General features: G+C 39.1%; 1 protein-coding gene across 2 annotated transcripts in view; it reads right to left on the reverse strand.

Moving 5' to 3' along the window:
• The window catches only part of CDC42SE2 (CDC42 small effector 2), a 118,140-nt gene that overhangs the window by 86,574 nt on the left and 15,569 nt on the right, over positions 1-15,997 (reverse strand). For both annotated transcript variants that reach the window (XM_068980142.1, XM_068980143.1), the window contains exon 2: positions 374-536. The gene's annotated coding sequence lies outside the window, so the exon portion shown is untranslated. The remainder of the gene's footprint in view (positions 1-373; positions 537-15,997) is intronic.

The raw sequence follows: 15,997 nt of genomic DNA on the forward strand, positions 1-15,997 counted from the left end.
GAGACCTACATAAGGAAGATTAGACTGGATGCTGTAACTATGATGACCATCTCTTTAAAGATGGCTGAATATATCAAGGAAGACAAGCCTTGGAAGATGGTATGATTTGGACTGGTGACAAAAAAAAAATGACAGAAAATACATAGGCAAAGGAAGGGATGTGTCTAACTGAAGAAGAAAGTCGAATTGCAAACATACATTAAACATACTGTTAGCAGTAAAGAATTCTCTTCAACCATGCTGGAGTCATTCTCTGTAACACAAAAACTAGCTTACTATTCGACAGTCAGTAAACGCTAAGCATGCACGAGGAGTAGCCCTCTCTTTATGGGAAGGATTTAGATTTATCACCAGTGGGGATAGTCACACTCACCACTCACTCCTTTCAAAAGAGCTCTCTCTGGGTTGAGAACATTCCGTATTATGCATACAGATGACTGCAGACTCACTGTCAGTGGGAGTTGTTCCTTGATGGTTTCTGTTCATTTGGGTTCGAGGATTTACTCAAAAATCCACACACTCACAGCTGGTCCTATCTGCAAATGAAAGCATGCAATTAGGAGGCAAAAAGCTGCCCGGAGCAATTCCTTCCTCCCCCACCCACCTATGATTAGCTGATCCACGTGAAAACTGAATTTAAACACCAGACTCACTAAGTCCAATGTTCAAACTAAGCAACTTACACTTCAAAGGGTATAACGTGCTTATTACAGTTACCACCCTTTCCCATCATGTAAATTTACTGTAGTGTCCACAATATACCAGGTGGAACTCTCGTGTGCCGGGTGGAATCCAATACACATTTGTGTTTGGTGGCAGCACACAGGGTTGGCTTACATAGGGGGCTAAAGGAGAGCTGCCGACACTTATAAATTAGAAGACTTCACATAAAAATCAAATTATCTGATCTCTCTTGGAGGAAAAAAGAAAAAAACCCAGAAGATCTGGCAATATTGGGCCCACTTTCCCACCTGGTAATAATCTGTTGGAGCTGATCAGCAGCTAATCTTTCAGATGGGACATGGGTTTTGCAGTTCTCCATACATGTCATCTGGAGAAGGCAATGGCACCCCACCCCAGTACTCTTGCCTGGAAAATCCCATGGACAGAGGAGCCTGGTGAGCCGCAGTCCATGGGGTCGCTAAGAGTCGGACACGACTGAGCGACTTCACTTTCACTTTTCACTTTCATGCATTGGAGAAGGAAATGGCAACCCACTCCAGTGTTCTTGCCTGGAGAATCCCAGGGACAGGGGAGCCTGGTGGGCTGCCGTCTATGGGGTCGCACAGAGTCAGACATGACTGAAGCGACTTAGCAGCAGCAGCAGCATACATGTCATCACTCTCTTCTATCATAATCCAGCTCACGGTTATCTGTCTGGAGTCTGCTGGCATCTGAACTTGCAAACTCTGCTATATATTTATAATAGCTCATGGGAAATATTTATTACTATCAAAGCCAAGTCTGTTTTTCTGCCTTGTGGATACAATACAGCATAAGAATAACCACGTTGGCTCGGGAGTCAGAGGTCGCTAGGTTTGAGATCTAATGCTGCAAAGTAACTATTTATGTGATCTCAGGTCTGTTTTTAACCTAAAGTATATACTTCTTCATTTATAGTCCTCCAAATAAACATATAAGCACTTAAAAACAGTCAACAAACAACAGGTCTAAAATCCAACATGTCCAGGCTGAACTGGTAACCCCAAATCTACTGCTTTCTGACAGTCTTTCTCATTTCAGTAAACTGGCCTGGAATCCTTGCAGTTTCAGTTCCAGACGCAAACCTCAAAGTCTTTATCATATACTCTCCCTCATCCTCCCAAAAATCATCAAAATGGTTGATTCTCTAGATATATAATTTGAACAGATTCCAAGAGTCTCATAAAAACCATAAAAACAAACAGCAATTCCTCCCTCAGAATCAGTTACCTTCTTGAAACTGCCTATAAATTCAACTATTTAAATAATGATAGCTTGAAATTTCAAGGTCCTATATTGTAAGGAATATTTAGTATTCCATAAAAAGAAAATACTGGGGATGTTACATATCAAAGTGACACATTACATTTTATAAGCTTATAGTGAAATGAAGTCGCTCAGTCGTGTCCGACTCTTTGTGACCCTATGAACTGTAGCCTACCAGGCTCCTCTATCCATGGAATTTTCCAGGCAAGAGTTCTGGAGTGGGTTGCCATTTCCTTCTCTAGGGGATCTTCCCAACCCAGGGATCGAACCCAGGTCTCCCGCACTGCAGGCAGATGCTTTACCATCTGAGCCACCAGGGAAGCCAAGCTGACAATAAGATGGGTCATTATGCTTAATTTGAATAATTAAGAAAATAGAAAGATGACCAGAACTAATGGAATGAGTTTAGGAAGGTTACGGGATACAAAATCAATACTCAAAAATCAATTCTTTTCTATAGAACATTTGTTCACTTACTCTATATCCCAGCCATTACACTCCTAGGTATTTATCTAAGAAAAAGTGTATGTCTACAAAGCAGCTTTATTTTTAAGAGCCAAAAACTAGAAACAACTCATCTTTCCACCAACAGATGAGTACATAAACAAAATATAAAGCCATTCAATTTAGTACTACTTGCAGTAAAAAATATTATACATTCACTGACATGAATGGATCTCAAAATTATTATGCTGAGAAGCCAAGAGTATACAGTATAGAATCCATTTATATAAAATTCCAGAACCACAAGTGACAGAAAGCAGTTCAGCTGACTGCCTGGGAACAGGCAGGGTATGTGGCCAAGAGAAGAGGAAAGGCCTACAAACAGCTTTTGCTGGAGATATTTTTATTACATTGAGTGTGGTGATAGTTTCATGGGGGGGTGGGGGGAGGTGTGTGTCTGTGTGTGTGTGTGTGTATAAATTAACCAAATGGCATACTTTCAATATATGTAATTAATTTTAAGATAAATTAATTCATTGCAAGTCAGTAATTGGTAGCAAGACTGATTAATATGAAAAATAGAACCCTTTTAATGCATTAAGTTTGAAAATCATGGCCACATGTACACCAGAAGCTAACACAACATTGTTAATCAACTACACTCCAATATAAAACTTAAAAAAATTTTTAGAAAAACTAAAAAGAAAGAAAATTACAGTCACAATCTCTCTTCAGAAATAACTCTTTCAGAAGTTATATACATATATATATATATATATATTTCATGCATGTAAATCAATTAAGTTAGAACACACCCTCACACTGAACATAAAAAAAAACTCAAAATGACTTAGAAACTTAAATATAAAACACCAAAAACTTCTAGAAAAGAGAGGCAACACATTCTCTGACATAAATCATACCAATATTCTTTTAGGTCAGTCTCCCACGGCAATAGAAATAAAAGCAAACTAAATAAGCAAGACCTAATCAAGCTTATAAGCTTTTGCATAGCGTAAACAAAAAGACAATCTACAAACTGGGAGAAAATATTTGCAAATGATGTGACTGTTGAGGGCTTAATTTCCAAAATATATATAAACAGCTCATACAACTCAACAACAACAAAAAACAAACAACTCAATAAAAAAAGAACAAATCTAAACAGACATTTCTCCAAAGACATACAGATGGCCAACAGGCACATGAAAAGATGCTCAACATTGCTAATTATTAGAGAAATGCAAACCAAAATTACAATGAGATTTCACTTCGCACCAGTCAGAATGGCCATCGTCAAAAATTCTACCATTAAAAGATGTTGGCAAGGGTGTTGAGAAGAGGGAGCCTTACTACACTTTTGGTAAAAATGTAAATTAGTGCAGTCACTATGAAAAACAGTCCAGAGGTTCCTCGAAAAACTAAAAACAGAACTACCATGTGATCCAGCAATCCCATTCCTGAGCATATATCCAGGCCCCTATATTCACAGCAGCACTACTCACAACAGCCAAGACGCTGCAGCAGTATAATGTCCACTGACAGGTGAGCAGATAGAGAAGATGTGGTAGTGTATATGCAATGGAGTATTACTTAGCCATAAAAAGGAACTATGTCACATGCAGCAACATGGATGGACCCGGAGATTATCATACTAAGCAAAGTAAGTCACAGGAACACAAATACCACATGATATCACTTATATGTGGAACCTAAAATACACGTGAACATACCGAAGAAACAAACAGACTCAGAGTCACAGAGAACAGACTAGTGGTTACCAAGGGGGAGGAGGGATGGGAGAGGGAAGGACTGGGAGCTCGGATCAGCAGACACCAACTGTCATATACAGAATGAATAAACAAGGTCCTACTGCACAGCACATGGAGCTACATTCAATGTCCTGTCGTAATTCCATTATGACAAGTCGTAATGGAAAAGAATACGAAGAAGTACATATGTGTAACTGAACCACTTTGACGTACAGCAGAAATTAACACAACACTGTAAATCAACTACACTTCAATAAGAAAATAGATCCTGGAGTCAAACTGTCAAAGTTTGAGTTCTGGCTTTGCCACTTATTGGATATGTTGATTTTTGGCAAGTTATTCACCATGCCTCACTTTGCTAAACTGTAAAATAGGGTATAATTCATAAGGCAATTTTGCAGTCTCAATTAGGTTAATACATGTAAAGTGCTTGAAACATGGTCTGGCATAAAGTAAGCCCTCAGGAATGTGGACATCAGAGGGGAACAGGGTTTAACACATGATACAACATTACGAGAGTAACTTTCCCAGCAAGTCACAGGACACTTTTAAATACATATACGGATTTGCAGCAACTGCAGTATGATGTAGTGTTTGATAAGAGTTTACCTGTATTTTGTTTATGCTTAGTATTAAGCCATTTCATTATTTTCAATTTTGACTGCCATAGAGAACTGCAGCAAAATATTTTACTTTCATGACAGTTTCATCAACTATAAATGAGGACAAGGCCACTTCAGAAAATTCTTGTAAGAAGGAAATAACACGTATCAAGTGTTTACACGCTTGGTACATGGTATCTACAAACTGATACTATCTCATTATGCTATTATTGTATACAGGTCCATATATATAATATGTATATACTGTGTAAGCACATTACAACTAGAGCATTACTAACTGTCCATCCAGTCCTTATTTGCTTAGATTGTCCCAGTTTGCACAGGTTTTCACAAAGTAATTATTAAAAGCCACTCCCCTTTCTATCACAGTATGTCCCAGTTTAAGATGATAAACTATCTCAGTACGTCCCAGTTTAAGATGATACATTATATGATCACCCTAATATGTAACTAAAATACTTTCAACATTTTCCCTCTATCTAGATCTTCATCCTCTTAATGTGCCCTTATTCCCTTTTTAGGGACACTAGCTCTTTGCTATTCAAAGCACCATCCACTTTCCACACACAAATACGCACACACTCACGCACTCACTCAGGCTCTCATCTCCTTATCCAAGTGACTGGTGACCTCAGTGCTTCAAGTCCCGCTCCCTCTCTGGTCTCATACACCTCAGCAAGGTCACACTTCCTGAAACCAATCTTTCTGAAATCCCTATCTGTTCTTCTGACTTGAATTCCAGATCCACACTTGGGGAGCTGGGATTTCCCTGGCCATCCAGTGGTCAGTGCTCTGTGCTTCCACTGCTGGGGTGGCGGTTCAGTCTCTGGTCAGGGGAGTTAAGAACCCACATGCCAAGCTGCATGGCCAAAAAAAATTTTTTTAATTAAAAAATAAATGAATAAAACCTCAATGAAACTAAGCCACGCCCGCGGGGCAACCCAAGACGGGCGGGTCATGGTGGAGAGGTCTGACAGAATGTGGTCCACTGGAGAAGGGAATGGCAAACCACTTCAGTATTCTTGCTTTGAGAATCCCATGAACAGTATGAAAAGGCAAAATAATAGGATACTGAAAGAGGAACTCCCCAGGTCGGTAGGTGCCCAACACGCTACTGGAGATCAGTGGAGAGGGAGCCGCGTGCTGCGATTCATGGGGTCACAAAGAGTCGGACACGACTGAGCAACTGAACTGAAGAACCTAAAAACACCACCAAAGTATTAAAACTTTAGCGCTCTTTAGGGATATCTGCATTTTAACTCCTAGAGAGATGATACCTTAATCCAAAGTAGAGAATGTTTAATAACATGAATTTCAGTTACTGTGACAGGTGAGTAGGGAAGATCATTTGAGGACCATTTTCTTTCCACAAATCAAAAAATTTAGGTGGGTTTCTACGAAATACGTATGTCGTAAGCCTGCATTTCCTTCTTTGCAGGTTCCCAAATAATCCAAAGACACCAAAGGCTGCAGCTCAAATACTAGACAACAGTTCTTGACGGCTGTGTCCAGGGCCCTCCTTCTTTCATGCTACAAACGCTCCCCTGGTCATTTCAGTCACTCCCGAGTTCAACTACTATTTAGATACTGATGCAAGTCCCACCTCCAGCACAGAGCTCTGAAGCCTCACATACCCAGCTGCGTCCAGCACTGCAGCCCTGCCTCTAGCTTCACTGAACTTCCTCCCCGCCAGCTCTACTGCATTCCCATTCAGCTCCCTCATCTACCCAGTTCCCCACACCAAAAACAAGGGTATTTATTATCCCTGCCTCCTGCCCTTCATTCTCTCCCTCCACAGCCAAGTCACCAAATTCTCTCAACTGTTTTTCTAACCTGTTTCTTCTCAACCCCAAAGCCACTAGTCAAGGTCTGGGCACCACCACTATGTCTAAAAAGTTCCATGATAATTGCAAACTGATCTCCTGGTTGCCTGTCTCGGTCCCTCCAATTCATTCCCATTTCAGCTAGAATGATCCTTCTAAAATCAATGTCTGATTGTGTTTTTTCCCTACTTTAATACACCCTTTAATGACTCCCCATTATCCTTAAGAACAGTTCAGTTCCTTTTATTCCAAGGGCCTTTATGATTTGGTCCCCATTTTGGTCTTCAACCTCATTTACTGCCTCTTCAGTATTCAACCATTCTCAATTTCTTTTTGCTTCTCAAAAACACTAGGCTCACTCTCTCGCTCGCTCGCTTCTGGAGCATATTTGCTGACCACCTCTGCAGGACATACTCTTCAGGACTTGACATGGCCATCACTTCCTATAGGAAGCCTTCTCCAACCCTCCAAACCTATGATGGGCACTCTTCCCATGTATCATGTGGGCACTTATACTGCAGAGTTTATCAGTTCTGGCTGTGCCTACAAACCGGGAAAGGAGGTGTTACTTAGGCCCAGAATTTCTGATATAGAAGTTCGAGAATATGCCATACTGTTTTGGGTGCCCCATCTTCAGAGACATTAACAAACTAGAATGCATCCAAAGAAGAGAAAGCAGGATGGCGCAGAGTCTGAAAGCTGTGTCATGTAAGAGAGTCAGCCTAACAAAAAGCACAGGGAAAGATACGATAGCGTTCAAATAATCGTGGGTCTTAGTATACAGCATGCGAAAAGAGAAAAAAAAGACTGACTGTGGGTTGACTGTCAAAGAAGATGGATCAAGAGCCATTAACGTACAAGTTTCAGAGAGGCCTCCAAAAGATACCGGGTTGTCTAGAGAAGTAGTGAATTCACAGTCACTAGAAATTTTATAGATCAGGGACACTAAAAATATTCCTACATGTCAGACTAGACAATATCTAAAGACCAAATGAATCCTCAAGATTTTAAGACACCTAAATTCATAAAATATTTAGAACATGACTAGGTAGCAACTGAATTAAACTACATTACTTAGCCCTCCCAAATAAGAGTAACTTTCTAAGATGTGAGATTTAACTGCCTGTTTCATAAAAAAAAAAACCCAGAGGAATTATTAATCATAAAAATAACTAAATACATTGTTTTTAAATGAACTTTTTAAAGGAAAAAAATGAGACATTTTCAATTACAATGAAAGAAAGGAGAGTCTCCTTTCTCTTTTGACTCTGTGAAAAAAAAAAAGAGACACCGAAATGCCAATTTGTCAATCTGTTTATATACAACACATTTCTCCAAGGGTAAAACAGCATCTAAAAAGGCTTATTTGGGACATACTAACTTTTAAGAAGATTTTGGAGGCTAACAAATATTTGGTTTCTGATTTATACATGGGAAAGAGGAAAAAGGCAAGGGAGAATTTTAAAAGGTTTCCTAATGTTTCACAGAAGTGTAATGGCTATGGGCACAAGAAAAACTACTAAGAATGGGGGGCAGGGGGTTTGTCCTTTCTGAAAAGGAAGCCATTTTTGCATGAGTGAGAATAAAAACGCAAAAAAAGAATATAAGATATCTATCCTCATGGTATGACTTAAGAAAAAAAAGCACATAGAATGTCTAAATTAGTAACTCACTGTCATGTTTAACGCATTACTACTTATAATCTCCGAACTCTCCTTTTACCACATAGGAAAAAAAATTTATTTTCATTAAAACATCAGCTTCAATAAATATGTTGCACTCTTAAGCATGATGAGATTTTTTTTTCTCTCCACGAGAACAACTTTACAGTAAGAGTAAAATAAACTGTAAAACATTATCTTTCTGTACAACTTTCCAAAACACTTCTGCATATAAGACAGGCTGTAACACGGAAGCAACCTACACTGGGAAAGACTGCTATGGGTGGAATTTTGTCCCATTCTCTGTCTAAGCCCACCCCTCCCACCTCAAATATGTTGAAGTCCTAACCCCCAGTACCTCTGAATGTGACCTTACATGGAAACAGGGTTATTAGTGATGTAATACTGGAGTAGGGTGGGCCCCTAAATCCAATATGATCAGTGTCATTATGAGCAGCTGGCCTTGTGAAGGAAACAAGACACACTAACAGAAAAACCACACGCTGACATCAGAGGTTGAATTATGCAACTGCAAGCCTGGGGAATACCAAAGATTGCCAGCAACCCAGCAGAGGTTAGGGCAAGGCAAGGAAGGGCTCTCCGACAGGTTTCAGGAGAAACGTGGCCCAGCTGACACCTTCGTTTTCGACCTCCAGCCTCCACAATGGTGAGAGAACCAGTTTCTGTGATACTTCACTGTGGAAACTCCAGGAAATAAATATAGCTTCCATTTGATTAGAAGAGTGAAAAAAGTCAAGAGAAAGCTCAATGTTACAGTCCTAATCACTGTAACTCATCAGCCAACTTAAACAGGACTTGGCCTTCCTTTTGAACAGTCACCGTCAACAAGGTCTCCAGCTCATCACAGAAGTGAATGCACGTTTCTATTCACTATCCCATTTACTCATCATCTAGGAGAGATGGCTATCTAGGCCACTAGGTTTTACAAATGCGTATGTTTTTCCATCGTCTTCTATTTGGACAGTTTTCCACGTACTTATATCTTAATCGCTTATTTTGACTAGACGGTACAAATACATAGTAAAATGGGATATAACGTGTTTCTCCCTTATTCTCCTGTCCACAGAACACCCTTCGTTCCAAAGATGACCATTAATCGGCTATGTATCTTTCCTCTGAGATTCCCTTCATTGGGAAAAATGTATCGTGAACCTGACAGACATCATGGTAACCTACTCTGCGTGTTATTCTGCACCTTGTTCTTACTGCTTCGTGCACGTGGCGATCGTTCTGTATGTGGAGGACTTATTTGCCGTGCAGTGCTCCACTCTACAGATGCACCACACATTCAACCAATGTCACAGAGACGGCTATCTAGATCGCCGCCAGTGGTTCCAACAGTAATCACAAATGATGCCATCTCTATTATCTTTCCACTGAGTCCTTTCTTTGCTAGCCTATTTAAAATGGCATTCCCTATTCCCTAGCCTGGCCCTCCTTATCTTGCTCCCATGCTTTCCTTTTTCTTCACAGTGCTTTAATTTTTGTTTGGCACTATAAATGCATTATATATAATGTATGGATTAAATACAACTCACTTATTTTCATCACCCCCCAGAATGTAGGGTCTTATGAAGAGACATTTTTATTTTAGTTTGCAGCTGAACACCTAATACCTGAGTGACTCCCACACAGCTAAAGCAGTTAGTGTTTACTGAATAACTGAATATTTTATTTAAGCCCACATAAGAAAAACACAGTGCTCACTTAGGGAGCACATATACCAAAAAAAAAAAAAGAAAACACTACGTAACTAAAAACTACATCTTCCTTTCAAGGCAAAATAAGTCACAGTTCCCAAACTCATCAATAACTTGTCCTCTTTATCTTGTGTTAATTTTCCATCGTGTCAAATGAAATTGTTACATTTCAGTTTGACTCAGATTTGATATACCCTGTGAACTTAATTGAGCCTATCTGACCAAGGATGTTTTCTGCCCCTTCAGAATGTTAACCCAAATAACAGGCACTTAATTGAGTCTGCTTCGCTATATGCAGTGGCCCTCCTACACTGACAATATCATTAGCATGCAATTTCTTCTACCAGCTGTGCTTTCTCAGAGAGTGACTCAGTATGGTATTATTTCTGGTAATTGCAGAGGGGGCTGAAATCTCAACTTATCTTGAGAAAGTCAGTACATCTTTAATTTGTCCCAATTGCCTAATAAGGAATGAAGATGTGATAAATCGCATCATTGTCTTGCAGTGAAGCACACGAGGGCCTAAAGTACAAACAAATTGTTCACTGAGAACTGAAAGTTGTGGGGGCCAGGGGGAGACTTTAAACAAAAATAAGAACAAATGGAAAATAGATTCTTCGCCATTTTTAGATTAAAATCTGACAAACCTGCTGCTTGTACTATAAAACTGTCTAAAGGTTCAACTGTCCAATATACAACTTTATAGGTATATATATTATTATTATTTACTACGAAGATCTCCATTTGAAAGAAGACCAGCAACCAATAGTTTATTTCAAGAGAATGCAGCAGACTGGTTTCCTAACAACTTTAATTCCACACATTTCTGCACAAATACAACCAATCATGTTTGCAACCAAGAGCCAAGTAACCCCTAAATCTAGCAATCATTAGGAAGGTTCATGGGTATTGGGTCATGTTTATTACAACAGCAGCACTTTGAAAAGTTCTTTATGCTTAAGAGCAGAAGGGAAAACATGATGTAAGAAACTGCAAGGTAACTTAGATGTAAACGACAATCTTGATCTTATATGCATTCTGAAAACTGGATTTCTGAAAAATAATTCACATATTTTTAAAAACAATTATGGCCACATAACAATAACTTGGAGACTTTTTTGATGAGAAAAAGGAGTGTACTGGATTGCTTATGAAGGCTTTCCCAACACCCAAAAGTTTTTATACTGATACATTTCCATCTAATATGTTTAAGGTTTTCTTTTTTTATACTCATCTCTGGAAAATCAAAAATTCATCCTGCTGTCCCGTATGAGATAGAGATCCAGTTTCTTTTCTTCTTCTCCTAATTTTTCTTTTTTAGCAATCTCTTCCATGAGATTCTGATTACCATGTTCACTGCTCCATCAGTTCAGTTCAGTCACTCACTCGTGTCCGACTCTTTGCGACCCCATGAATCGCAGCATGCCAGGCCTCCCTGTCCATCACCAACTCCCGGAGTGCACTCAGACTCACGTCCATCGAGTCCGTGATGCCATCCAGCCATCTCATCCTCTGTCATCCCCTTCTCCTCCTGCCCCCAATCCCTCCCAGCATCAGAGTCTTTTCCAATGAGTCAACTCTTCACATGGGGTGGCCAAAGTACTGGAGTTTCAGCTTTAGCATCATTCCTTCCAAAGAAATCCCAGGGCTGATCTCCTTCAGAATGGACTGGTTGGATCTCCTCGCAGTCCAAGGGACCCTCAAGAGTCTTCTCCAACACCACAGTTCAAAAGCATCAATTCTTCAGCACTCAGCTTTCTTCACAGTCCAACTCTCACATCCATACATGACCACAGGAAAAACCATAGCCTTGACTAGACGGACCTTTGTTGGGAAAGTAATGCTCCATGAACTACTATAAAGACTATTCTATCTCATCATAAAGGTCAATTATAAATTTGTCAAAGCTTTCAAGGCAAAATTTTAAAGCAAATGAGATAATTTACTTAGAAGGATAAACGCACAACACCAATTAAAGCAGAAGATAATGCTGTTCTGCTAACTCAAGGATCTGCAACCTAGCGCAAGGTGTGGTACTTTCCAGGAGGTACACAGGTCTGGACAGCTTTAAGGGAATCAATCTCTAGATCTCCAACTCCCTCCTGTACCCTTTACTAAACCTGATGTGCATCATTCATTCTCTTACCACCTCCCCTTTCACAGTAGCTCTCCCAACGTGACAAAAGACAGTCATACTTTTTACCTGTCAGAAAGCTTAGTAAGGAACTTTGCTTCCAAGAAATTGCCAGGGCACCAAAGGGATATCTGGGAGGATAAGGAAGAGTCTCATATAAGCAAAGCAAGAAATACTGAAAGAAACTCATGGCAAAAAACTCCTTACCTGATCAATCAATCAATGGCAAGACTCCTTACCTAATCAATCAGTGTTAGAATTCACAAGTGAAAGTAGTTATCCAGTGGTTGTTCAGTGCAGAAATTGTCATTTTTATTAGAACTGAAAAAGTAGATATTTCTGACAAGAAAACATATCCACTTTGGCTGGTTTGACAACAAGGACTAACAAGTTTCATAGCAACATTTTCCATGAAAATGAGTCAGCAGAACCCATGAGGTCAAGGTTTTCGGCAAATAGTGTTTGTTTTTTGCAGCGAACTCTGATGCATATGGTATTTCAAGATCAAAATATGCACTGCTTAATTTTCCACAGAATTAGAATTTAAAAATTTACAAATTGTATGGAAACACAAAAGGCCATGAATAGCCAAAGCAATCTTGAGGGGGGAAAAAAAAACAGCTGGAGAATCAGGTTCCCTGACTTCAGACTACACTATTAAGCTACAGTGATCAAGACAGTGTGGTACTGGCACAAAAACAGAAATACAAATCAATGGAAAAGGATAGAAAGTTCAGGGATAACCATATGCACCTATGGTTAAAGGAAGTAAGAATATACAATGCAGAAAAGACAATCTCTTCAACAGGCAGTGCTAGAACACTGGACAGCTACACGTGAAAGAATAAAATTAGAATACTCTCTAACACCATACACAGAAATGAACTCAAAATGGACTAAAACCTGAAATAAAGGTTGGATACTACAAAACTCTTAGAGGGAGACAAAGGCAGAACACTATTTGACATAAATTGCAGCAAGATCTCTTTTGATCCACCTCCGAGAAACATGAAAATAAAAACAAAACAAAAAAATGAGACCTAACTGAACTTAAAAGCCTTTGCACAACAAAGGAAACCAGAAATAAAACGAAAAGACAACCCAGAGGATGGGTGAAAATGGAGGAATTGACAAGGGATTAATCTCCAAAATATACAAACAGCTCACACGGCTCAATATTAAAAAAAAAAAAAAAAAGTGCAATCAAAAAATGGGTGGAAGATCTAAACCGATATTTCTCCAAAGACATACAGATGGCCAAAAAGCATATGAAAAGATGTTCAACATCACTAATTATGAGAGAAATGCAAATCAAAAGCACATGAAAGTATAATTTCATACCAATCAGAATGCCCATCAAAAAATCTACAAATAAAATATGCTGGGCAAAGTGTGATGAGAATGTAAACTGGTATAACTGCTATGGAGAAGAGCAAAAAGTAAAAAGGAAACACAGAACACTAAAATAGAACTGTATGTAATCCCACTCTGGGGCATATATCCAGAGAAAACGTAACTTCAAACTGATATATGCACCCCGATGTTCACTGCAGCACTATTTACAACAGCCAGGATATGGATGCAAGCTAAATTCTTTCACAGAGGAAGAAATAAAGATGAAGTCCATATATACAGTGGAATATTACTCAGCCATAAAATAGAACAAAATAATGCCATTTGCAACAACATGAATGGACCTGCTGCTGCTGCTAAGTCGCTTCAGTCGTGTCCGACTCTGTGCGACCCCACAGACGGCAGCCCACCAGGCTCCCCCGTCCCTGGGATTCTCCAGGCAAGAACACTGGAGTGGGCTGCCATCTCCTTCTCCAATGTGTGAAAGTGAAAAGTGAAAGTGAAGTCGCTCAGTCGTGTCCGACTCTTCACGATCCCATGGACTGCAGCCCACCAGGCTCCTCCATCCATGGGATTTTCCAGGCAAGAGTGCTGGAGTGGGGTGCCATTGCCTTCTCCCTGAATGGACCTAGAGACTGTCAAACCGAGAGAAGTCAGTCAGACAGTGGAAGACAAATACCATGGGTGTGGAAGCTAAAAAAATGGTACAAATGAACTTATTTACAAAATATCAATAGAAACAGCCACAGTTGTCAAAAACACACTTACATTTGTTTGTTTTCTGTATTTGTTATTTGGTTACCAGGAGGGAAAGAGCAGTGGGAGGGATAAATTGGGACTGACATATACACACTACTATATATAAAATGGATAACTAATAAGGACCTACTGCATAGCACAAGGAACTCTCCTCCATATTCCCTAATGACACAGGTGGGGAAAAGAATCTTTAAAAGAGAGGGGATATGTGTGTTTTTGTGTGTGAGTGTGTGTGTGTATATATATATAAACCGATTCACTTTGGTGCAGCAGAAACTAACACAACATTGTAAATCAACTATACTCCAATAATTTCTTTTAAAAAATGCATTGCCTGGACCTCCCTGGCAGTCCAGCAGTTAAGACTCCAGGCTTCCAATGCAGGAGGCATGGATTCAATCCCTGGTTGGGGAACTAAGATTCCTGTATGCTGAGTAGCATGGCCAATAAACAAATAAGTGCACAGCCTATATTTATCCTCCTCCTCCCCATTTTAGAAATAAAATTCCCAAGAATTAGAGTTGTTCCACACTACAGTTATGAATTAACAATCTGGTGTAATTATGAAGAACCAAAAGTTCTTTTTTAACAGTAGTCTGAAATGCTATAATATGATAATATGATACTGGCTGAACATAAAACAGTAACATTCCGAACAGTGAGTGATCTTGCTTTTCTTGGCTGAACAAATTTGTATCAGTAACATACAGAGCTATAGCTATGGTCATTTTTTTCTAATGTTTCTTTTACTCTGATAAAGAAATAGATGCTGTGATAAGTATAGAAATATACTTTTTATTGTATATTGTGAAAATATAGAAATGTTTTAAAATTTGGTATTCACTATCCCCCAAAGCCACAGACACTGAATAACAGTTGTACGTGTACAACCTTGTACCTACCATAGCACTCTGATGACGACTTCCCCTTGAAATGCTCCAAAATAGATGGTATATGAGGTGTACCTAATTTAACCACTTCTCTTTACTAAAACTCTAAGGTAATCTTCAATTTTCTTCAATATAAATAATGTATCATTGAACATTTTTGGATAGAAAGCTTTTTTCAGGATAAAAGAAACATGGTTGATCCATGCAAAGGAATAATATTCACTACAAAAAGGGATGATTACTTACACAAGCTAAAACATGGCTGAACCTTGAAAAACAAACATTAAATGAAAGAAGCCAGTTATAAAAAAAGCAAATGGTACAATCACTTTAAAAAAGTTTAGTACCTCAGAATGTTAAACATCAAGTCACAACATAACCTAGCATTTCTATTCCTAAGTATATCTAAGATAAATTAAAACATATATCCACACTAAGTTCAAAGTAAATATTCATAGCACTATTATTCATAATAGCCAAAATGTGGAAACAAACCAAATATCCATTAACTGATGAACGGATTAACAAAATGTGGTATAGATTCATACAAATGAGTAACATTCAGCCATATTAGAGAATGAAGTGCTGATACATGGTAAGGAGAGATGAACCTTGAAACATAACGCTACGTGAAGAAAGCCACGCACAACAGGCCACAAACTGTATGAACTCACTCACATAAAATGTCCACACGAGGTAAACCCAGAAAGAAAACAGACTAGTGGCTGTCACGGCTGGGAGGAAGGGGGGAATGGGGAATGACTGCTGACTTTTTAGACGTGATAAAAATATTCTGAAATTAGATAGTGATGATGCACGCACAGAACTTACATATATACTCTTAAAAGG

The sequence above is a fragment of the Capricornis sumatraensis genome, chromosome 9 (assembly GCF_032405125.1).
Source record: "Capricornis sumatraensis isolate serow.1 chromosome 9, serow.2, whole genome shotgun sequence".
Taxonomy (NCBI): Eukaryota; Metazoa; Chordata; class Mammalia; order Artiodactyla; family Bovidae; genus Capricornis; species Capricornis sumatraensis.